The following is a 26,249-nucleotide window of genomic DNA, read 5'->3' on the forward strand; positions in this document are numbered from 1 at the left end:
TGCCCTGACCTACGCCTGGATTATTGACCACTGCTTTTGGATTTCCTTTGTTGTTGCTGTTTGATGATGATGATGATAATAATAATAATAATAATAATAATAATAATAATAATAGTAGTTTTTGGATTTTGCAAATAAACCTGCACTTGGATCTAACCAGTTTCACGCTTTATGACAATGACGTATCTCAACATAAAGTGAACTGATTCAGTTTGATCAACTAACTTGAAATATCTATTTTATCACGGATTAAAAGTGCCTCCTGGCAAAAATTTGAAGAGCAAATATTAAACATTTTCCACAATAAAATTGCTTGATCATTATAGTGACCATAGAATAGACCATTATGAAATTATCTTACTTTGATTTTTAATTGGACAGTTTAATTGTTCAATCAAATTTAGAAATGAATCAAAATGTCAACTAGATTTGTAAAGTTTGTTGCAACAAACTTTGATGTTGCCTTTGACGTGGCAAGTATTCGCAAAGGCCGGTGCTTATTGGAGGCAAGTGGACAAAAAAACTTGTGAAATCTAGTGGAGCACTAGGGTGCCAAAACATTTGGAGGCAAGTGGAGACGAGCATGTGATGTCATCCGAAAACCTGTGACGCAACTCCCCTCCTTGGGCTGAGTGTTTTGATATGTCACATGCCCATGTTGTGCAATTTTTTTTATTTTTACTTGACATCACGTGACGTCATCAGAATACCCGTGAGGCAGTTCTCCTCATTGTTCTGTGTTTTGAAATGTCACATGTCCATGTTGTAAAAAGTTTTTTTGATTTTGCATATTTTGGGGGCGGGGTTGCGGCACAACCGGAAGGCCAGTCGGTACACCAATTTAAACCTTTGTTCAGAGTATCACCCTAAAGGAACTGGCCGTTAGTTTTATCAACTAACACTTTTAAATTTGTAAAAGATTTGGTGATTTTGAGGGATTATTAAAAAATGTAACAGTAAAATTGGTTGAACTTCATTTTCTCTATACATTAGGTCATGCTCAACTGATGTACTGTAAAATGGTTTATCAACTAACAATCAGGACAGTATATTTTATAAAAATTAATTTTTCTTTATGTACCTCATTTTTAATATGTAATGATTATTAAAACTTTAAGGTTTTATTCTCATTCTAAGTATTATGAATTGATTTGTATTTGTTTTGTCACACATTTATTACCAAACTATTGTTTTGTAGTAATGTATTGGTCTGTGCAGTAGGAGCTCACGGACGCTCGCTTTCTGTTTTCATCACTATTACCTAAGAAAAACTGTTCATAAAAATCGTGACTAAACAAATGTGTTTTCATCCTGGGGCCAATGCAGTGTGGATAGGATACTGTAGGAGTGATGTGTTCATATCTTCTGGTTCTAGTTAGGACTCTAGGTACTGTGTTCAGGACTAACTGGAGCTTGTTTATGCTCCTACTGGAACATCCAGACTTTACCCATTTTAATGACATCAACATGTAGATGTCGACTGCAGTGTCACTTTAACCATATTGTCTAACTGGTATTTGTACTTTCAGTATTTATAAAAATGAGAAGGTTCAGTGAAAGCTTTGAGGACGTGTTTGATCATTTGTGTGAGTTCATTATGTTTTATTTTATTTCCTTTAGTATCAGCTGTAATTCACTTGGAGTAAAAAGTTGGTCATCTCTGGACTCAGCGCTCAGATCAGAAACCTCCAATCTGAGAGAACTTCATCTAAAGATATAAATAAATGAGTAAATAAGAGAAAAATTCTAAAAATTAAAAAGATTAATTATTTTTAAAGCCAGCAAATCTTTTCCAGCTCAAGTACACTTAATATCAATAACTGTAAATAATATAATAAAGTAATATCACTGGTGAAGCTCCAGGGTCCTGGTCCCACCCATTTGGAGTCCTGGCCCACCTAAATAAACTCTGTTATAATGTTAGGATTATTAATAAACCCCAGTTGTCACTCACTAGGAGCTGCTGCTTTAAGAAGCTTCATTGAGTGACGTTGCTCAGTAACATTTCTGTGTGGTGTTTAGTCGTGTAACAGACTAGTTTAATAAAGAGTTTATCTTCTCTGAAACAGACACCACACTGTGTCTTTACCCCTGAAACTCCTACACTGTAATCAGAGGATATAATAAGATGAAATGTGTTTCAGTTTGTGTTTACACTGGAGAACAGTGTCAGAGTGGAGATTGGACTCATCTGAGAGCTGAAGAACAGAACTGCAGTTGGTTTAGGAGTACATGGGGCAACACCAACACAAAGTCATTTTAACTCCAATTAAAACACTCAATGAATTTATTTAATAATATATGATGTGGTGGTGGTTCATTCTGACTATTCTGTTAAAATCATCACTTAAATAAAATTATATTAAATATCACCAAACTAAATAATAATCAGACAAATATAATGAATCTCCTCATAGACTGAAAATAAATCTCAGCTAAAACAATTTTTGTGATTTCAGTTATTTTAAAACATTTTAAAATAATATAATATTTTACCTAATATTATTAGTTATATTTACATTCATGTTTTATCATGGATTATGTGTGTAATTAAACAAATAAATGTCCTGTGTTTGACCTGAAAGACTTTAAATATCATGTACACTATATTAAGTGTCCATACACAATAATTTTGACAGGTGACACAATTCTATTAATTGGTGAATCTGGTGTGTTTGTGTGTGTGCTACTGTACATAAACAACTGATCTCTTTCAGCTCATTGTACACCTTTTACAGTCATGTAAGTTCTTTTGAGTGACAGCTGATTTTGAGTTTCTTCTCATTCACATTTATTGTGTTATAGTCTATTTAATGTAAGGACACATTCTCACTATAGAAATCTTTGTTTGTGTTTTGGTTCTGTTTTATGTCAAAATTATTTATTGAATATATCTGACAACGTTTTAGTAATTGTATAAAGAGTTTTAAAATCTGTTGATGAAGAGTGTGTCATTGTGTCTCTCTACAGGTTGCGTGATTGTGGTGTCTCAGATGAAGGCTGTGCTGCTCTGACTTCAGCTCTGAGATCAAACCCCTCACACCTGAGAGAACTGGATCTGTCTGATAATAAACTAGGAGACTCAGGAGTGAAGAGTCTCTTTGCTGTACTGGAGAATCCTCACTGTAAACTGGAGACATTGAGGTAAGATCATCTCTCTGAGAGTCACATGACCTGCTCCTCAGTAAGACACATTCTCTAATAGTGAAACTGAAGCAGAAGTTTTAGGTTCATCATCAATGTCCTGAGGAGGAAGATTGTTTCTTTTCACTGCACACTGATGATTTCTCACAGACTCTGATGTGACTGCAATGTGTCTGAAATTACTGTGAAATTTACTAAAACATTGGAACTAATCACACAAACTGGAGCTGGGGCACAAACTAAATGTACTTTGTGAGCTGCAGGGTTTAAAAGCAGCACTGACATGGAAATGATGGAAATGATGATGGATGATGGAGACTAAAATTACACAAGAGTCTCTGGTCAGCTCACACTTTCAGAATATAGAATTGGATTTATCCTCCATCAGGGGGCAGAAGGGCTGCATGATGAAGGTTAAAATGATCATCAAGTGTCAGTTATCTGTCAGCTATCAGCTTTTTTATTTCAATTTTTTTCACCAATGAATTTTTTACAGTAAAATCAGTAAAACTTATTATAAACAGAACAGAAATAAAAAAGTTCTCTGTATTATAATATAAGAAGATGTAAAATTCTGTTCAGGGTACAAGTGGGTCTGTTTTACACTCTAACTGTTAGAATAAAATTAAATTGTAATAAGACTCCACTGTAGAAAACAGAATGATTCAGAGGTGAATGAACTAATCCTACACTATACATGTCAGTATTTGTACTATACATTTGTGTTGTCAAGGTTTTTGTTAGAAACACAAGTCTATCAACATGATCCAGCTTTAGTGAGGACCACAAGAGAGTAACAATATTCCGCCTACACCTGACCTAAATGATATTAAAAACTGGACACTGCTGAGTTTGTTATTCAGAGATTATAAATTACTCTCCAAGGTTTTGGCCAACAGACTGAGTGAAATCTTAGAACAAGTCATCCATCGTGATCAGACAGATTGTGTCCCAGGAAGATGAATGTTTATAATATTTCTGTTATCTGAGATATTTTAGATATCAGTAAGAGTCTTAACCAGATTTTGGTCTAGTGTCAGTAGACCTAGAAAAGACTTTTGACCGAGTCGAACACAACTATTTATGAATGTGTTCATGGCATTTAGTTTTAGTCCTGATTTTATTTCCATGATAAAGGTTTTGTACAGTGATGTTGAAAGTATACTGAAAGTTAATGGTGACTTATGTGGTTCCTTATAAAGTTTATAGAGGTTTTAGACAAGGTTGTGTCTTGTCTGGTGTGTTGTACACTTTATTAATAGAAATACTTTTAAACAAGTTAAGAACAGATTTGTACTGATTATACTGTATATTCTGAAGTTCACAAACCTGTTTATCAGCTGATGATGATGATGATGATGATGATCATCTTCTTCTTTCGGCTTTTCCCTTCAGGGGTCGCCACAGCGAATCCTCTCTCTCCACCTATCCCTATCTTCTGCATCCTCAACACTTGCACCCACTAGCTTCATATCCTCATTAATTACATCCATATACCTCCTCTTTGGCCTTCCTCTTTGCCTCATTGCCTGGCAGCTCCATGTCCAACATTCTCCTACCAATATACTTACTCTCCCTCCTCTGAACATGTCCAAACCATCTTAATCTGGCCTCCCTAACTTTGTCTCCCAAACGTCCAACATGAGCTGTCCCTCTGATGTACTCGTTCCTAATCCTGTCCAATCTTGTCACTCCCAAAGAGAACCTCAACATCTTCAGTTCGGCTACCTCTAGCTCTGACTCCTGTCTCTTCTTCAGAGACACTGTCTCTAAACCATACAGCATGGCCGGTCTCACCACTGTCCTGTACACCTTCCCCTTGATTCTAGCTGATATTTTCCTATCACACAGAACTCCTGACACCTTTTTCCACCCACTCCAACCTGCCTGCACTCGCTTCTTTACCTCTTTCCCACTCTCTCCATTACTCTGGACTGTTGACCCCAAGTACTTAAACTCCTGTACCTTCTTCACCTCTTCACCCTGTAACCTTACTGTTCCACTTCCCTCCCTTTCATTCACACACATGTACTCAGTCTTACTGACTTTCATTCCTCTTCTCTCCAGCACAAACCTCCACCTCTCCAGGTTTTCCTCTACCTGCTCCCTGCTCTTACTACAGATCACAATGTCATCTGCAAACATCATCGTCCAAGGAGACTCCTGTCTGTCCTCCTCTGACAACTCAACTTCTGTCTAAATTCCTCACAACATTCCTCCTTTTTCAGCTTCCACCACTTAGTTTTCTTCTCTATCTTTGACCTCTTCCTCTTACAGACCATCAGACCACCACTTTGCAGTCACTAACCTCTTTCAGATTGCCTCCTCTACAAAGGATGTAGTCTACCTGTGTTCTCCTACCTCCACTCTTGTAAGTCACTCTATGTTCCTCCCTCTTCTGAAAATAAGTGTTAACCACAGCCATGTCCATCCTCTTAGCAAAGTCCACTACCATCTGTCCTTCAAGGTTCCTTTCCTTAACTCCAAACTTGCCCATCACCTCCTCATCACCTGTGTTCCCCTCACCAACATGTCCATTAAAATCCGCTCCTACAGTATCACCACTCTCTTACCCGTGGGAATACTTTCCATCACCTCATCTAATTCACTCCAGGATCTCTCTTTCTCCTCTAACTCACAACCTACCTGCGGGGCATAACCACTAACAACATTCAACATCACTCCTTCAATCCCTAACTTCAGACTCATCAGCCTGTCTGACACTCTCTTCACCTCCAGAACATTCCTCACAAACTCCTCCTTCAGGGCCACACTACCCCATTTCTCTTACTATCCACACCATAATAAACCAGCTTGAATCCTGCTCCTACTGTATACTACGAGCCTTGCTACCCTTCCACTTGGTCTCCTGTACACACAGTATATCCACTTTCCTTCTGTCCATCATATCAGCCATCTCTCTACCTTTCCCTGTCATAGAACCAACATTCAGAGTTCCTATTCTCAGTCCTACACTCTTACCTTTCCTCTTCTCTCTCTGTCTGTGCACTCTCCTCCCTCCTCTACGTCTTCGACCAAATGTAGCCCAATTTCCACTGGCGCCCTGTAGGTCAACGGCACCGATGGCGGTCGTTGTTAACCCAGGCCTCGACCGATCCGGTATGAAATTTGTACTGATGATTCGCATGGTTAAATTTGGCAATGTTTTACGCCGGATGCCCTTCCTGACGCAACCCTCTCTATTTATCCGGGTTTGGGACCGGCACAGAAGTCACTGGACTGTGACCCCCATGGCTAGATTGATGATGATGATGATGATGATGATGTTTTAATTAGTGATCAGAGGGATGTTTAATGTTGGAAATATTAAAAGAATTTAAAAACATCTCTGCTGACAACTGATATAAGTGTAAATCCATGGATGTCCATATTGTTTACAGAGTTAAACTGTTTCATGCCTTTCTGCAGTGTAATAGATGAACATTTATTGTGTTATAGTCTATTAGATGTTAGGAAACATTCCCACTAGAAATCTTTATTTATGGTTTGGTTCTGTTCGTATCAAAATTATTTATTGAATATATCTGACAATATTTTATTAATTGTAAAAAAGGGTTTTAAAATCTGTTGATGAAGAGTGTGTCACTGTGTATCTCTACAGGTTGCTTAAGTGTGGTGTCTCAGATGAAGGTTGTGCTGCACTGACTTCAGCTCTGAGATCAAACCCCTCACACCTGAGAGAACTGGATCTGTCTGATAATAAACTAGGAGACTCAGGAGTGAAGAGTCTCTCTGCTGTACTGGAGAATCCTCACTGTAAACTGGAGACACTGAGGTAAGATCATATATTAAAACATTAATAATAAATCATGGTCTAATCTACATCCAGGTCGTAATAATAGATAAACACATTCTGTATAAATAAAACACAGTCACAGTTGTTCTTGTCAATACTGAATAAACCATTTACACTTTCACAGTCTGGGTTTAAAAAATACACCAATGAACTAACAACTTCTCCAAAACTAATTAGAGTCTGACCCTGTTTTAGGTCTGATTACTGACAGTCTGATCTTCTCAAGAAAGATCTGTTCATGTGAACTCGGATTAAAACAGAGATTTTGTTGAGATGTGAAGCAGTCCACAAGAAGTCCACAATAATACACACTGTCTACAGTCAGGGTCGACACTCGAGCCCCAGTAAAATGTTCCTGATAAATCAGTGTCTGATGATGTAGATTGCAGTAGATATGTCTGAAAATAGGCTTTGTCTTCCCGCCCCTAATTGTGCCCCACCCCTTACTATGCCCTGCCCATCACTGTGCTCCCATTTTCCCTTTTCTCTGTAGAAATGTCAACTTGCAGTCAGATAATAAGTAATAATCCCACATTGTATCTGAGGACTGAGGAGATGTAACTACCAGACTAACACTTATCACAGTGTTAATGAGTAGTATGTGAATGTGGTTTTAGATAAATGAGGACTTCCTGTTTTACACATCTGATTTATTTGCCACAGATTTGATCAATAATGTTAAATTGTTAACTGCTAAAAGAAGGTTTTCTTTTCTCTTCTCATTTCTAAAATCTTCTAAAACTGGATTTAGTCATCAGTGAAAGCTTTTTGAAGTGATTTATTCATTTAGACGACTAGTTAGTTAGTTTTCTTACAAAAATACTAGTTGTGGATTTAAGGTTGTTTAGCTAAAAAAGTTTACATGTGTAATTGTAGCAAAGATCTTTACAGTGAAATAAAATGTAAAACTGAAATAATAAAATGATCTGCAGCACAAAGTTACATTCATGTTTCATACATTATATGATGAAAAATGAACAAATGAATACCTAAACAAAGAAACTAATAAATAAATAAATAAATAAATAAATAAATAAATAAATAAATAAGGGCTTTGTCTCTGTTTTCGCAAAAAAAAAAAAAAAATCTGTTTTCTGGTTTCTGTAAAATTCTTGTGGGCCTGTGATCAAAGTAATTAAACTCTAGAAACATCCCTGTGTACAACCAGTGAAGAGTGTGTCATTGTGTCTCTCTACAGGTTCTGGTATTGAGGTGTCTCTGATGAAGACTGTGCTGCTCTGACTTCAGCTCTGAGATCAAACCCCTCACACCTGAAAGAACTGAATCTGTCCTATAATAAACTAGGAGACTCAGGAGTGAAGAGTCTCTCTGCTGTACTGGAGAATCCTCACTGTAAACTGGAGACACTGAGGTAAGATCATATATTAAAACATTAATAATAAATCATGGTCTAATCTTCATCCAGGTCGTAATAATAGATAAACACATTCTGTATAAATAAAACAGTCACAGTTGTTCTTGTCAATACTGAATAAACCATTTACACTTTCACAGTCTGGGTTTAAAAAATACAGCAATGAACTAACAACTTCTCCAAAAACTAATTAGAGTCTGACCCTGTTTTAGGTCTGATTACTGACAGTCTGATCTTCTCAAGAAAGATCTGTTCATGTGAACTCGGATTAAAACAGAGAAAAGCAGAGAAAAGTTACAGAAAACATTTACATTTATATTTTATTTCTCACATACACAACCATACACAGTATGACACATAGTGGAATGTTTTTAAACTGTCTGTGATTTAAATATAAAATAAATTAGAACAATAAAAAAATAGAATATAAATAAAATAGATGTAACAAATAGAAATGTAAGAATCAGTTTAATTGAGTGGAAAAATAAATCTGAATATGGATCAGTGGCAGAACAATGTGACTGTTTTAATAAAGTTCAGATGTGTTAAATACTGCAATATATGAAATATGTTATGTGTAAAATAAAATCTGGCTGATGTATCAGTATTGTGTATGAAAGTCCAGAAAAAGTCCAAGTTCTAGTCTTATGTGTTGTCCTGGTCTCTAAAGTGTGTGTTACTCAGTCCCCATCACTTTGCCCTATCCACTTGTTGTGCTCCACCCCTCACTGTACCCCGCTCCCTTACTGTGGCTCACCCCCTAACTTTGACCTAATCACTGTGCCTTGCCCCTCACTTTAACACCTGCATGCCCCGCCCCCTCACTGTACACCACCATGCTCACTGTACCCCACCCTTTTTACTGAACCATTCCCCACCTCACCCCTGTGCCCCGCCCCCTCACTGTGCCCCGCTTTTCACTTTTCTCTGTAGAAATCTCGACTTGCAGTGAGATCATAATTAATAATCCCACATTGTATCTGAGGACTGAGGAGATGTAACTACCAGACTAACACATCACTGTGTTAATGAGTAGTATGTGAATGTGGATTTAGATGAATGAGGACTTCCTGGATGTGATTTAGTCATCAGTGAATGCTTTTTTAAGTGATTTATTCAGTTAGACGACTAGTTAGTTAGTTTTCTTACAAAAATACTAGTTGTGGATTTAAGGTTGTTTAGCTAAAAAAGTTTACATGTGTAATTGTAGCAAAGATCTTTACAGTGAAATAAAATGTAAAACTGAAATAATAAAATGATCTGCAGCTCAAAGTTACATTCATGTTTCTTACATCATATGATAAAAAACAAACAGACAAACATGAATGAATGAATGAATGAATGAATGAATGAATGAATGAATAAATAAATAAATAAATAAATTTTTTTGCCAAAAAAAAAAAAAATTATCTGTGCTTTTAGGTTTCTGTAAAATTCTTGTGGGACTGTGATCAAAGTGATTAAACAGTAAAAATGTCCCTGTGTACAACCAGTGAAGAGTGTGTCATTGTGTCTCTCTACAGGTTGTGTGACTGTGGTGTCTCAGATAAAGGCTGTGCTGCTCTGACTTCAGCTCTGAGATCAAACCCCTCACACCTGAGACAACTGGATCTGTCCTATAATGATCTAGGAGTCTCAGGAAAGAAGCTGCTCTCTGATCTTAAGGATGATAAACATTACAAACTACAGACACTGATGTGAGTATTGACCTTTTAATAAACGTTTAACCTCATTATCATTACACATTGATACACATTACATTTCTCTTCAATAACTTTCAGATTATCAGGTTAGAACATATTCTGTTTATATATTCTGTATATGGGTAAAGATCTGCTCATTATCCTGTTAGAACCTGTGGAAGTTCTCATTTGTTCTAGTTAAATGTTAGAACCAGGGGCGGTTCTAATTTCACTATTCTTATTACCAGAGTTGTAGCACAAACAAAATATTAATGCAAACAATCCATTCAATACTAAAGAAAAAATAACATTTATTGATTTGGTCTTTGTCTTGTGAATATTTGTTTATTAATGACTGCATTCATTGGACACACTGTTTGTAGAGAATGCACAGATACATGAACTGATTTGATTCAAGACTGGCATCATTACATCATGCATAAAATTTTGGTGTCCACTTTTGCCATTTTAAATAATACCATAACTTTTGGCTTACTATGTAGTCATATAATATATAATATACAACTCTTCTTGTTTTAAATTCTCACTGACGGTTAAAACCCCTAAAGATGAAATCCTAGATCCGCCCCTGGTTAAAACACAGATGTTAGTAAGAAAGAAGAAATCCATTTTGTCCACTTTGTGCTGCTTAATTCACTTGTTTTTCTTTCATAATCAAGGGTCTAATGAATATCTGCGTGTGATGAAGACTCCAGTGTTCCTGCATTAACATGATGGAGAATAGAGAACATGTTTATTAACACATCACTCATTTAGTTCTAACACATTAAACAGACTCAGAGACGTGAGAAGTGTGTGTTCATCGTGTACATTGAATCAGACTAAACACAATTCTACACTGAGTGTATAATGACCACTGATCCCTGGATAAAATTCCCTGGACATCAATCCCATAAAAACCTGAGGGATTATTTGGAACAACAGGTAAAAATCCACATGAACTTGAGCTGAACCCAGTCAGTGGAAGAGAAATATAATGGACAGGAACAGTTTCATGACATTGGTGGATTTCTCACCTGATAGGATTGTAGTTTATCCGAGGAGTTTATCTGATGAAGCCCATAGGAGACTCATTACAAGTCACATTTATCACTTTGTCCTTTGGGTAATTAATGTTCCAGTGATGTTTTACTAAATATCAGAACTCTTCTAATCAAATCAAATTAATGATCCACAACTAACTGTTGTATAATGTAGTTTTGATGGTTTGTGATTTTACTGTTTGTGTAATTTATTATTTGTTTATTATTGTAATAATTTACACGTTTTACACATGTTTTTACACACGTTTTTACAGAGCCTCAATGGGGAGGGGGGGAGCACTTTTTCACACAGGGCCATGTGGGTTTGGATTTTGTTTTTCTTTAATAATAAAAACCTTTATTTAAAAACTGCATTGTGTTCACTTGTGTTATCTGTTGATACACAATTTTTTTTCCTGAACATCTGCTTCTAGCTCGATACCCCATAATCATCACTAGCCCAGCGTTTTCTCACACAGAGTATCTGTTTTGTATGAGTTACTTGAGTGCAGGTGAGGACACATTAGAGTTCTGTCTCTGTACAGCCGTGGCCAATAGTTTTGAGAATGACACAAATATTAATTTTCACAAAGTCTACTGCATGAGATTTTATGATGGCAATATTCATATACTCCAGAATGTTATGAAGAATCATCAGATGAATCCCTACTCCAAAAAAAACCTTTCACTGCATTTTAGCCATGCCACAAAAGGACCAGCTGACAGCATGTCAGTGATGTCAGGAGAGAGTGTTGTGGAACTTTACTGCATAATCCACCGCAGAGTCGGTGTCGGCTCTGTATGATTTGGATGGCCACATCGCGTCCCGCGACTGGGTGTTCAAACGCCTCACAAATTTATTGTGTGACCTAAGTATATGAGAAACGAACCAAAGCATCCGTGTACCAGGATGCCACAGACCAGTCCAGGGAACTCCCTGTAAGCAGGGTCATGAGAAATGCACATTTGGTAGTGTTGTCCTCATAGGCATCTGGCTGGTGGTTAAAGAATACCTCACATTGGTGGAGGAATCCCATGCAGCGATCCGCTGAGCCATCAATTATTTCTGGCAACGCCATGTGTAGTGGGTCTGACCTGCTTTGTTGGTGACAGGCAAACATGTAAACATAGAAAAACATGGAGAGAGTCTATAAACCAGAATAGCAACTAATGAGGCTAACAAAACAGACAAGGGATAAACTATTGGTGTAAAAACTCCAAACAGTATAGGCAAACAACAGAGGTAAAAGAAACAGCTTGGAATGCAACAGATTTGACTAAACTTCGCATGGATGAGAACATGCTCTTCACTTTCATGCTTGTACACCTGGAGGTAAAAACCTGGAAGTGAACATCCATAACCCCAGATGTCAGTACTCTGATGAAGACTCCCTCTGGGACATTACTGATGATGTTCTCACAGATTGCTTATTTTTTAACTCCATCGACTGCCTGCTGAAATGTGACTATTATGCAACCAGGTTGTCATTAACAGTGTACCTACCCAATTGAATGAATTTAGCTCAGCTCTCTATTATTCGACATGCTGAAATCTCAGCAGATCTCCCCAGAAAATGGCCTTTCGAATTCAAAAGTACAAAGAATCCTAAGTTATAGCTGCTTGAGTAAATTAGATTCTGGTCCATTAGTAGTGATTGACAGGTGGCAGCCATATTGTAAATAAAGCTCAACATGTTTTTGACCTCTGCTGTTTGTTAGTACTCAGTCCAGGGAGTCCCCTGACTTGTGCCCTGAGTCCCCTTATAATTCCATGACCCTGTATAGGGTAAGTGCTACAAAAAATGGATGGCTGGAGGTTTTTGACCCCTATGAAGAGAGAAATTCTCTTTAGCCATTTGACAGATTTGTGAAAAATGGACAGATGGGAATAATTCCCAAAAGTAGGTTTGTCATATTAAGAAAATTGGCAATGCCCCCAGCTTTCAAGATATGATTTAAATAGTTCAAATACTATGAAGATTCTGATCATCTCTATGGGGTGAGTACTATGTACTTGTGAAGATTCAGGTTTGTGGTACAGTATGTACAGTTTTGTCTGCATGTCCTTTCAAATATTTGTCCATTCATTCCTATGAGCAAAAATGTATTTCAAACAGTTGTATACAGGCTTTTCTTTCCTGACTAGATGGTACATAGTCAAGTCATTTCAATTATATGTAGCTACTGTAAGGCAGTACATAGTGAAATGAAACAACATTTCTCCCTGACCATGGTGCTACATACTGTAAAACAACACAGAGCTAAGGACTTAAAGTAAATTGTCCTAGTTACATAAAGTGCATCGTGTGCAACCTAGTGCAAACAGTGCAAGACAAAAGACAGTACAGACAATACAAAACACTACAGAACAAAATGTACAAAATTCATTTGTGTTAAAGTCCCTCCTTATTGTGCTCCGGGAAACAACACTTCTTTCCAGAGCAGCCTGTATTTCTCTCCAAGTTGTTTGTGGGCTTGTGTAGTATCAACAGAACCAAATATTTAGCAGCTTTTTATCAGAGTTTGAACAGCACTTACTGACATTTTCAAGTGTTGAGATCTTTTTATATCCTTCTCCTGCTTTATAAAGTTCCACTACCTTATTAAGCAGGTCCATTGGCAGTTCTTTGTCTTCCCCATGGTACAGTATCCAGCCATTTAAAGCTCTGTGTGCCAACCTGTGTGTTTATACAGTAATGTGGCCAAACATTCAAGGAGATGTAAACTTTTGATCAGGTTGTTTGGGGGATTTCAGTTATCATTAGGTTTTAAAAAAGGGGTCAAACAAGGTTGTGATAATTAATGACTTCATGTGACCATGATACTTAAATATAATAAATTTATTTTGCATTATCAGTCATATTTTCCACATAAATGGCAATGTTAAACAATTTCTTTCTGCCAATGGTATGCAAACTTTTGCGCACAACTGTATTGAATGAGTTTTTGTGTGTGTGTTTGAGTTCAGTACAGTTCATTACAGTTCAGTTCACACAGATCAGTGTGTGTGAGTTCGGTATTGTTCAGTTCTGGATGCTGAGGAGTCTAATGTCTTGAGGGACGAAACAGTTGCACAGTCTGGTCGCGAAGACTCTATTGCTTCTGTACCTTTTTCCAGATGGTAGGAGGGTAAAGTTTGAGTGTGAGGGGTGTGTGGGGTGAAGAGTCTGTGTGAGGGGTGTGTGTAGACAATGCTGTTGGCTTTGCAGATCCAGTGTATGATAGAGGGCAGAGAGATTCCAATGGTCTTCTCAGCTGTCCTCAATATACACTGCAGGGTCTTATGTTCCGAGATGGTGCAGTTCCCAAACCAGACAGTGATGCAGCTGCTCAGGATGATCCCAATGATCCCTCTGTAGAGAAATATTCTGTTGATCTAATTTTGATATCTTGTGTTGTGGAAGTTTGGAGAAAATAGAACACTCATTTTACACAGATAATTTAAAAATATATATGACTATAAAAAAGAAGACAAATTTTACTAGATAAAATACTAAAAATGAATACAGTAATCAATAATAATAATAATAATAATAATAATAATAATAGCTAGAAAATGAAGCCAGATAATCTAATTTTCAATTCTATTGGTTGTACCTGTTTTCCTATTCAAGTGGCTGGTGAGACTATGTTCTTTGTGATGGTAAAATCATCTCTCCATACCAGGAGGTGGCAAAAAAATCCAGCCTATATATGTAACATACAAAGTGTAAAAAGTATGAAACAAGTTGTATGGTTGTTTTAATTGTTGCGATTATTACACTGGCAACTGAAAAACTGTTGAACTAGTAAGTCCACTGGCTGCCAGAAGTGTCCGTAAAAGTGTCTTCCCTTCCTCACATCATGTGAGTTAGAAAAAAAAAGATTTAATGTAGTGTTACGTTCCATTACGTAATGTGTATGTTTTGGGATGTCTTTGTAGTGTTTTTCTTCTCTCTTTTTTTCTCTCTGCTAAGCAGCGCTTCAAATCATCTGCAGCTGATACCAATTAGCGGCAGCGTGGCTTACTTGCTGTATCAGCTGCAGATGATTTGTTTTTAAAAACAGCAGAGAGACACAGCTCAATGAGAGTCTTTCCTTATCCGCTATCCCAGCACTGTGGTTGTTGTGTTTGCTATTAAGCAATTGGTGAAATGTAAACATAAAGTGTGGATACAACGACGTTACAGTTGTTGTGTGAGTCTGCCTCTGTCAACCTGTGTAGGGAGATGGGCGCCGATTTATTTGGGTTTATACCTCTTCCATATTGGGCAGGGAAGTTACTTTGTTAACCTTAAGTAAGTTTCTGTTTTGTTTGTTGTTTTCGGCATTTGCTCTCTCCTGATGCCTTGGTTGTTTAGGCTTATTTTATTTTGCCATTGGTATATAATTTACATTCATTGGCTCTTGTTATGCCAGGAACAATAAACGCAATTTATTGAATATTTTTGGTTCGGTGGTCTTTTAAAGTATGGTGATAAATAGAAGGGATTGATGTGAATCCTTATGAGACGTATCAATTTAAAAAGTGAGAGGAGCTGGGATAGAGGAAAAGGGAAAGTTCTCATTTATTTACTTGTTACGTTCTCACTAACCCCTAGACAATCTGAGTTCGTAACTGTAGTTTAACTTTATTTGTGAACATGGTTCAAGGTGTAAAGACATTATCAATTAATATTTTCTAGTGTAGGCTGTTTAACTGGTCATTTAGATCCCTCCTCACCACAGCACTGCCCCTGAGGATGCACAGTGTCATTTTAAACTCTGACACAGAATGATCAATGTGTCAGGACAATGGTCTTGATCTGGGGCCTGTTTCAGAAAGCAGGTTAAGTGAAAACTCGGAGTATGTTAACCCTGAAATGAGGGAAACTCTGGGTTTTCCGTTTCAGAAAGGGAGGCAAGTTAAACCCGAGAAAGCAGGTTAAGTTAAGCCCGTTTCTGAAAGAGAGGTAACTTGTACTCAGAGTCAGTTACCATAGTAACTTACTCTGTGAACCTAACCTGGTCGGGAGCAGGTTTTCTTCAGTAAACCCAGAGTTTCTTTCGGTCTCCTCCCCTTTTTAAAGGGGAAGCAACGTTTAAACGTCTCATTCATTGCACACATTTTAGTTACGCAGTTTGCAGCAAAGTGAATGTGGGATGTGGTAGATCAGTGGTTAAGGTGTTGGACTACTGATCAGAAGGGCTGGGGTTCAAATCCCAGGTCCACTAAACTTTTGTGGACACAATTGCTCAGCTGTATAAATTGAAACAAAATATAAGTCACTCTGGGTAAGGGGGTCTGCTAAATGCCATAAATGTAAAATAAATGAAATGACGTGTCCTTTTATGGACGATCCTGTTGATGAAAAATCGGTATTAATTCTTTTGAGCCCAGAGTGGATATTTGTCACATCCCTATGCATTTTTATTTGAGCGATACCGTTTTTTCCTTACAGTCAATCTAGATACATAATCTCATCCATCCTTACATCAGACATCGCGGCCGTGCTCTTACATCCGAGCAGATGCTTTGCATTGCATTACGTTTCTTTGCGAACTGTAGTTGTGTGTATAACATCGGGGATGCAGAACATATTAGTAAGGCTACTGATTGCAGAGCGGTCAGGAAAGTGTGCCTCGCTCTTAAGTGCTTTCTGACCATTTTTGTGTTTTTTCCTGATAAAATAAAATACTGTTCTTCCAGTTTCACCTCTGATATTATAACAGTTGGGAATTTACTCTAAAATAGTTCTTAATTACTAACTACAAATTACATCTTCAACAAGTCTAATTAGATTAATGTATAATTACTATCTCTAGAAATTATTGGTCTACTTACTAATTTGGTCTATTTACTTATTAATTACTTTCTAAATCCCAAATCAACATCAACCACTTGAACAATAAGGAGAGACAAGAAATAAACAATATACAATTGCATGAATTATCCTTGAATTAAACAAAGCGTGTAAGTAGAGGGAGAAATTTACATTAAAAATATAACTTTTAAAGGTATATATTCAGAAAGGGGGTTCAACCAACTCTGAGTTTAAACTTGAACTCTGAGTTGACAAACCCTGAGTTGGGAAACTCTGAGTTTTTGGTTACAGAACAGCTGAAAATCAACTCTAAGTTGACTGACTCTGAGTTAAGCGCGTGCACTACAACTAAAAAAAAACATTATCAATGGAGCGCAGATATAACGAGTCACCATGGCAACAGCGTGAGACAAAAGAAATGTCTGCATATTTCTCGTCAGCAGAACCGGAAGTGCTTATGAAATGTATGGAGAATATGAACACGTATTAAAAAAAAAGCAACACTGCTGTATAAAACTATAGTGGATTTAACATAAAATTTTAAAAGGTGTATTTTAAAAATTTATTTTATATATATATAAATACATATATATACGTATATATATATATACGTATATATATATATATATATTTAACATATATTTTTAAAATACACCTTTTAAGATTTGATGCTAAATCCACTGTTGTGTGTGTATATATGTGTAACTAGAGGGAGAAGTTTACATTAAAAATATAACTTTTAAAGGTGTATATATATATATATATATATATATATATATATATATATATATATATATATGTATATATATATATATATACATATATATATATATATATATATATATATATATATATATATATATATATATATACGTGTATATATACGTATATATATATATATATATATACGTATATATACACGTATATATATATATATATATATATATATATATATATATATATATATATATATATATATATATATACCTTTAAAAGTTATATTTTTAATGTAAACTTCTCCCTCTAGTTACACACTTTGTTCAATTCAAGGATAATTCATGCAGTTGTATATTGTTTATTTCTTGTCTCTCCTTATTGTTCAAGTGGTTGATGTTGATTTGGGATTTAGAAAGTAATTAATAAGTAAATAGACCAAATTAGTACTGTAAGTAGACCAATACTTTCTAGAGATAGTAATTATTACATTAATCTAATCAGACTGGTTGAAGAAGTAATTTGTAGTTAGTAATTAAGAACTATTTTAGAGTAAATTCCCAACTGTTATAATATCAGAGGTGAAACCGGAAGAACAGAATTTTATTTTATCAGGAAACAACACAAAAATTGTCAGAAAGCGCTTAAGAGCGAGGCAAGATGTAAGAGCATGGCCGTGATAGCTGATGTAAGGATGGATGAGATTATGGATCTTATTGGCTGTAAAGAAAAATGGTATCGCTCAAATAAAAATGCATAGGGATGTGACAAAAATCCACTCTGGGCTCAAAAAAATTAATACAGACTCTTCATCAACAGGATTGTCCATAAAAGGACACGTCATTTCATTCATTTTACATATACGAGACCCCCTTACCCCTTTATACAACTGAGCAATTGTGTCCACAAAAGCTTGATGGACCTGGGATTTGAACCCCTGACCTTCTGAGCAGTAGTCCAACACCTTAACCACTGAGCTACCACATCCCACATTCACTTTGCTGCTCTCTGCATAACTGAAATGTGGGCAATGAATGAGGTGTTTAAACGTCGCTTCCTCTTTAAAAAGGGGAGGAGACCGAAAGAAACTCTGGGTTTACCGAAGAAAACCTGCTCCCGACCAGGTTAGGTTCACAGAGTAAGTTACTATGGTAACTGACTCTGAGTATAAGTTACCTCTCTTTCAGAAACGGGCTTAACTTAACCTGTTTTCTCGGGTTTAACTTACCTCCCTTTCTGAATCAGAAAACCCAGAGTTTCCCTCATTTCAGGGTTAACATACTCAGAGTTTTCACTTAACCTGCTTTCTGAAACAGGCCCCTGATGTTAGCCTTTTGATTGTTATTGTGAAGCCCATAGTTTCTTTAGGTCAATTTCTTTGGCTTTTGGGTGCCCATTTTTATGAATCTTCTGTGAATCTTCCTATTTTAGCGCTGCCCCTATTTAAGTCTGGCCTAGCTAGAGTTCTTTTGCCATTACATTTTGAAACATTTTTTCTGAGATACATTTTTGACTTTTCATCAGCTTGTTTTTTTCTGTTTTCTTACTTGGGAGACATTAAAGAGACAGGAAAGTTTTTTCCAGGAGCACAGCACACAGCCCCCTCATCATGCTGGACCTAAACCTATGCTGAAGCATATTAACACACATCAATTTTAAGGCAGCACGCACCAACACCACACATTTGATGGCCCTATTTACTGCCAGGGCTTCTCCTTCCAAAGTAATGTCCATCTCAGCAGGGCTCAGTTTGCAGCCGATGTAGAGGACCGGGTGCTCCTCCCCTTCATACAGTATTCAGACTCCATCCACCTTTTTCCCATGGCTTGAGCAGACTTTGGCCAATGCAGTACCCCAGGTGCTGGAAGCAGTTTTTAGTTTACAGTTTTTCCAGTAAAACACACTAAAAGAGAAAGACGCTTCCTAGTTTTTTATTGGAGACTGTTATCTATCTATAAAGCTAGTTCAAACACAACTAGTAAATTCAGAATAGACAGCAAGCTAACACACAGCACACCACAGCATCAACACCCCAGCAAACCACACATCAACAATACAACACCACAGCAACGCACACCAATAGAATATATCTAACTAACACACACTGAAACTAACACACAAAAATACTACAAAAACACTACAATAGTATGCACATCAGTGCTGTGCATTTGGCCAATCCAAAACCTCAAAGCAATCAGATTGAATCAAATTCTACTACATTCCAAAAACAAAACTGCATTGGTGCATCTAAACACAAGTTAAAGTATAAATGGCACTGAATGAAATGTGAATTAACACAAGCTGTAGAAATGATAGCTTTGGTTGGCCAGAGCCACTCAATATTCAGCTGACTTGGTGTTTTATTGCATTTTATTATTTTCTCCTGCACTCATTTATTCAGCTGATCACAGAGCTTCTTTTGCCTGACATCCAAAACGACTCTTACTGGTTCAGTGGAGTTTGCAATACAAACAATAGCATGTAGTACAAAAAAATAGCCAGTTTTACAGCATAACACCAGCTCTACAGTAGTCCAGATTGTGCCTAAACATTTTACTGTTTATGTGTATGAAATTTTTTTTTTAAATGATGATCGTGCCTGTCTCGCACGTTAACAAAACAGTACACTGTAACAGAAACTCGGCAGCTTTCCAGCAGTTTGGTTCAGTTCAGCTTACACACACACACACACACACACACTCACACACACACACACTCACACACAAATATAGAGTGAGAGTGATAAAGGAAACAGCATGTTAAATAACCATTCACTAATAGGAAGCAGGTGTTAATTTCCTTATCCCCACAGCTTCCCCTGTAGACTCCCACTAAACCACTCCACATCTGACACAGTAATATCATATTGCTCTACAGCAGAATCAAATACAGATTAAATTTGTACTGGTTGTTTTTCAGCATTATGGTTCTCACACAAACAGCCAAAGTTGACAGCCAAGTTTAAGTTCACATGAAAACCAGAACAGAACAAACCAATTTTATAAAATACAGGAGATTGATAAACTGATTTAAAAGTTTAGTGTAAAAGTACAGAAAATATGAAGAATTAATTAATCATCTTTGTGTGGCAGAATGTTTCACTAATAGATATTCTTTCTCTGTCAATTTGTAATTATTTATTACATACCACAGCCAAGTATTTGGGACTTCACAAACTAAATTCCTTTACCGTCTTTGTTTTATTTAGTTTAATGCAGTGCTGCAATATTGAATTAGTTAAAAAAAAAAAAAAAAAAAAAGTAATGATTCTATTTTGAATTATTAAGTGTTAGTCTTGTGGAGTGAAAATAAGTGCCTGAAAGCATCACTGATATCTGCTGGACATACTGATGCATCACCACAGTACAGTCAGGCTGTTCCTCTCACTCATGCTCACTCCAAGATTTTGCTCTTTCGCTGATCCTGTCATATGCTTCTGTGTGGCTAAATTGTATTCCAGTAGGTAAGAATGGATCAATTCATGCTAATGTGAGACAGAAAAGCAAATGCCAGACAAATTTTCCAGGGATGCCACAGGCACTACATGCTTGTTAAATAAATAGGTTTCTGTTAGGAAGCTATTTTGTCTTTAACACCATGGAAGTGTGAACAGTAGAAGAGCAGATCATTTCTAAGCCAATATGTTTCAGTCGCTACTCTGCCGAGGTCCTAGATGTCCTTCTCGTCCCACTGCTCAGTATGTATATGTAAATGTATGACATATGAAGTACACAGCAAGAAATTCTTATTCTAATTCTCTAACTAATAAATTAAGAATTTCTCAAATTTCTCGAATACCTCTCGATCTTTCCCAACCCACACACACAAAGATCTCCAGACCCGAGGTCTTCATTACAGCCGGCACAGTGATGCACATGTGAAAGAGCGTCACACATTCAGTATGTAGCGTTTGAGATGTGGAGATTACTGAGAGGACTGAGGCACTGAGGTGTTGTAGAGATCGTCAGCAGTCAAAAGCTCACAGCTGGAATAATGAGTTCTGAATTGTGGCGATTTTTCAGTAAAACCTTTCTAGAAACCAGACATTTGTGATAACAATCTGCCGTTGCAGGGGACTTCTAAAGTGGCACTCGATCGGCGCTTTGGTGGAACGCTTGTTAGTGTTCCATTAGGAATAAAATCTATTAAACAGAGAGGAAAATGTCATCTGAAGCGATACAAGCACCATAAACAGTGTTCACTCAATACGTACCGAGGCCTCAAATGTAAATTCAAGTGTTGGATGAGACTTTGAAGGTTGTGATTAGGATTATTTAGGAGGATATTGTGTGTGTGTGTGTGTGTGTGTGTGTGTGTGTGTGTGTGTGTGTGTGTGTGAGTACACTAAATGTTCACTGTGTTCTGGGTATGGGATAAGGTGCCTCATTAGCACTGCCATTTCACTTTGGCGTAATTTCTATCTACGTAGCAGCTAGCGTCTGCCAAACCCACATAGCCTCAGGGACAGAGGAGGTGCAGACATGCTGCATCCAAGCAAAACATTACACTCCTGGTCCAACTTCTGGTGTCAACTCTGCTTCTGTACAGACCTCTCCTATTAGATGGATCCTCCAGCCAGTGGTCAGCAGACGTGGCTCACTCACACTATCTAATCCACAGAGCCTCCAAGTACCTCATAGTGCTCGGCTTCCCCTGGAGGCAAGGAGTAATGGCAACGCCTATGGCCACTACGAGTACTGCATCATGGCGTATGGGGTTTTCTTTTGCTCCAGCAATACCAGTCTTCTGATGTCTTATGTTGGGAAAATTCCACATAGCCTACATTGATGACAAAAAAGTTTCCTTGTGAAAGAGAAATGAGATTTTTTAACATTATGGCAGGATTGACTTTAGATCAATAATTAAAACTCAAATAACTGCCCTGGATAAACACACCACACTAGTACATGTAAATGTACAGATCACCCACACATTTACTCCACCCTCCTGAAAAGAGTTTTAGAAAAATCCTGCACACAAAATATGTGTATAGTACCGTTGGAGAGTGTGTGAATCAACCTTTATTAATGGGGCAAGAGATAGCAGGAAGAGAGAAGAGATTTTTGAAGTGGCGAGGCAGAAGAAGATTGATGTGTTGTTTTTACAAGAGACCCACAGTGATAACAGCAATCTCACTGACTGGACACAGGAATGGCCTGGTCTTTCCTGCCTATGTGTGACATGAGCATGCACCGCCGTCCCACACAGCCAAAATAGCGCTCCTCGCCCACAAAAAGCGCTAAAAAGGCGGCGATTAAGCACCGTGGACAGCACCGCTGATAAAGCGCTAAAAAGGACTGAGAACCCAAGCCAGCACCGCTGGATCAGCGTACAAGGCGGGGCGGCAGAATTCCTGCCGAAAAGCCGAGAGCCAATCAGGAACGCCGCTGGAGCACTCACCCTCTGGCTGTGCAACACAAGGGAGAGCCAGGCTCGGCTGCTAGAGGGAGGTAAGGGGGGCGTGCCTAATGGAACGAATAGATGTTATCCCTTTGGCATTCTTTTTCAGGGACCTCCCGTTGATCCAGAGCTTCAGATCGCCGATCAAGCCCATGCTACGCTCCTGGAGAAGGACTGTTTCACCTGGTCACAGCCGCCCCCCCCTTCTGCTGTCTGGAGTTGGAGCTGGGATCTCTTCCCAAGCGCCTCAAAGGAAGGAACTGATTATTATTTCTTTCTCATTGACCTTTTGCTGCATTAAAATTGCACCAATCTGGGAGGAAAAATAAAATCACGACCTTGCTTGCCTTAATCCCGTCTCTATGCTTGTTCCTTTGTGTCCCAATCTCTCTAAGTGCGCTACACTATGCCACAACACTTCCACCAGTGTAGGTGTGGCAATTTTATTTTCTAAGAATTTTACACCAGTCACATACAATACAGAGGAGATTGTGAAGGGCCGACTGTTAAAAATCAGTTTGCGCCCAGTTTGAGAAACACGTTTTTATCTTTATGTGTGTATATGCTCCAACCTCACCGGTTGAGAGACTTGATTTTTTAGATGATGTATGTAAAGCCATTGAGACATGTGATAATGAAGAATTTTTATTTGTAGGTGGGGATTTTAACTGCACCACAGACAACAGCGACCGCAACCATATTGAACCCCACATGCCTTCCCGTACACGCCTCAGTCAAATAATCCAAAAGTACGGTTTAAGCGACACATGGCAATTATTTCATGGCTCCCAGAGACAGTACACATGGGCGCACACCCGCAATAATTTTATATCACTGGCAAGGTTAAACAGGTTTTACATTTTTAAACATCATTTAAACATTTTAAACAGTTGTTTTATCAGCATTGTTGGCCTTTCAGACCACAGTTTGGTTTCCTGCATAGCAGTTTTAAAATCTATTAAACCAAAAAGTGTATACTGGCATTTTAACACAACTCTTTTACATGACACACATTTTATGGACATTTTTACATTTTTTGGAAACATTTTTAAAAGGAAAAGGAAAATTTTACATCCTTACAGCAGTGGTGGGACCTGGGCAAGGTACACATCAAACAATTATGTCAACAGTACACTGCAAATGTCACAAGGGAGTTGGCTCAGTCCATAAGCCAACTGGAAAATGAAATTATGAAACTTCAATCTCTTTTACAGCCAGCAGGAGAGCATGCCCATGTTCAGACCCTTACAGCCAAGAAAAGAAAGCTATCTGACCTCCTAGGGTTAAAAGTACAAGGTGCACTAATAAGATCACGCTTCCAGAATGCAGACCAGATGGATACACCATCTAAGTTCTTTTTTAACCTGGAAAGAAAGAATGGCCAGGAATGTTTTATCCACAACCTGCGATCTGAAACTGAGACATTTTATCCGAACGCACAGAAATACACAAGAGAGCAGTTAGTTTTTATGAAAAGCTTTATACCAGGTCACAGAGCAGGCTTTCCTGGGAGGACTGCCCAAAATCCCTGAACACCTAGAGCCAGCACTCAAAGGAGCAATAACTTCAGAAGAGCTTCTCAAAGCTCTACAAACTATGGAGAGTGGAAAGCACCAGGTATATATGGACTTCCAGCAGAGTTCTACAAGTGCTTCTGGGCCGTTGTGGGGGAAGACTTGCTGGAGGTCCTCAACAACAGCTTAACTGGAGGGTTGCTTCCACTGAGTTGCAGGAGGGCAGTCCTCACACTACTCCCAAAAAAAAAGGAGACCTAACCGACATAAAAAACTAGAGACCTGTGTCCCTCTTATGTAGCGACTACAAACTGCTCTCTAAGGTTTTAGCCACCAGACTGGGAAGCATTCTGGAAGAGGTGATCCACTCTGATCAGTCATACTGTGTACCCGGGAGGTCAATATTCGACAATATCTCGCTGGTTCGAGACCTTTTAAGTGCCTCAAAACTGTTCGGGCTGAAAATGGGTCTGGTCTCCATAGACCAGGAGAGGGCTTTCGACAGAGTGGAGCATGATTTTTTATGGAAAACTTTTAAAGCTTTTGGTTTTAGCTCTGATTTTTTTTAACAAAATAAGAGTTTTATATTGTGACATTGAAAGTGTACTGAAAGTTAATGGTGGCTTATGTGCTCCTTTTAAAGTGTACAGGGGAGTAAGACAAGGTTGCTCTCTGTCAGGTATGCTCTACGCCCTAGCCATTTTGCAAATTTTCACCAAATTTCCAATTTGCCATTTCTCTCAAAAATTTTGGAAAATGCTGTTGCATCTCAGGTTCATTCCCATCTCTTAAAATATAGCCTGTTTGAAAAATTCCAATCCGGTTTTTGACCTTTGCATAGTACAGACACTGCTATGGTAAAAGTTGTTAATGATCTGCTGATGTCAGCCGATTCTGGACTTTTAACTATACTTATTCTACTCAATTTAATGGATGCCTTTGATACAATCAAGTTCTCATCAAGTTCTCTTAGATAGATTACTCTCTGTAGGAATTACCAGTGTCTCTCTTAGTTGGTTCAGATCTTATCTCTCTGGGTGCACTCAATTTGTTCAACTTAAAAATTTTAGATCATATGTTTCACCTGTTACAGCTGGTGTCCCTCAAGGCTCTGTTTAGGGCCATGTTTTATTTATTATTTATTTACTACCCTTGGTAACATTTATAGGAAGTATGTAATCAGTTTAATCAGCTAATTTGTCAAAATCCAACAGTTTCTCACTTTCTGTTGATAACTCTGTAATCTCCCCATCTACTCAGGTTAAAAGTCTGGGAGTGGTCCTCGATAATACTTTATCTTTTGAAAAGCATGTGAACAATATTACTCAGTCTGCGTATCTCCATCTATGGAGCATCAGCCGCCTTTGTCCATTTCTCACCCCAAACTCCTCAGCCGTTCTTGTACATGCTCTAGTTACCTCACGCATTGATTATTGTAACTCTCTTCTCTTTGGGCTACCTAACAAACTCCTTCACAAATTTCAATTAGTCCAGAATTCAGCTGCCCGTATAACTACTAGAAGCTCCTCCATTGAGCATATCAGTTCGGTTTTTATGGGAAGAAGGTTCTCTACCATCTTCACTGGCTTCCTGTTAAATATCGAGTAGACTATAAGATTTTAGTTCTCACATTTAAAGCTCTTCATAATTGTGCACCACAATATCTCTCTGACTTGCTTCGTATTTACATCCCGAAGCGTACTCTCAGATCTTCTTCATCTGTTCATCCCTTGTTGTACCTTCTGTTCGTTTAGCCACTATGGGGTCTAGGGCATTT

At 37.8% G+C, this 26,249-nt stretch overlaps 2 protein-coding genes across 2 annotated transcripts in view; one reads left to right on the forward strand and one right to left on the reverse strand.

Annotated features, from left to right (window-relative positions):
* The window catches only part of LOC132858821 (NACHT, LRR and PYD domains-containing protein 12-like), a 301,006-nt gene that overhangs the window by 246,553 nt on the left and 28,204 nt on the right, over nt 1-26,249 (reverse strand). The gene's annotated exons all lie outside the window — the stretch shown is intronic.
* LOC132858895 (uncharacterized) overlaps nt 9,979-26,249 on the forward strand; it is a 338,173-nt gene continuing 321,902 nt past the window's right edge. Inside the window, exon 1 of the mRNA XM_060889439.1 lies at nt 9,979-10,033. The gene's annotated coding sequence lies outside the window, so the exon portion shown is untranslated. The remainder of the gene's footprint in view (nt 10,034-26,249) is intronic.

This window comes from Tachysurus vachellii, chromosome 16 (genome assembly GCF_030014155.1).
Source record: "Tachysurus vachellii isolate PV-2020 chromosome 16, HZAU_Pvac_v1, whole genome shotgun sequence".
NCBI lineage: Eukaryota > Metazoa > Chordata > Actinopteri > Siluriformes > Bagridae > Tachysurus > Tachysurus vachellii.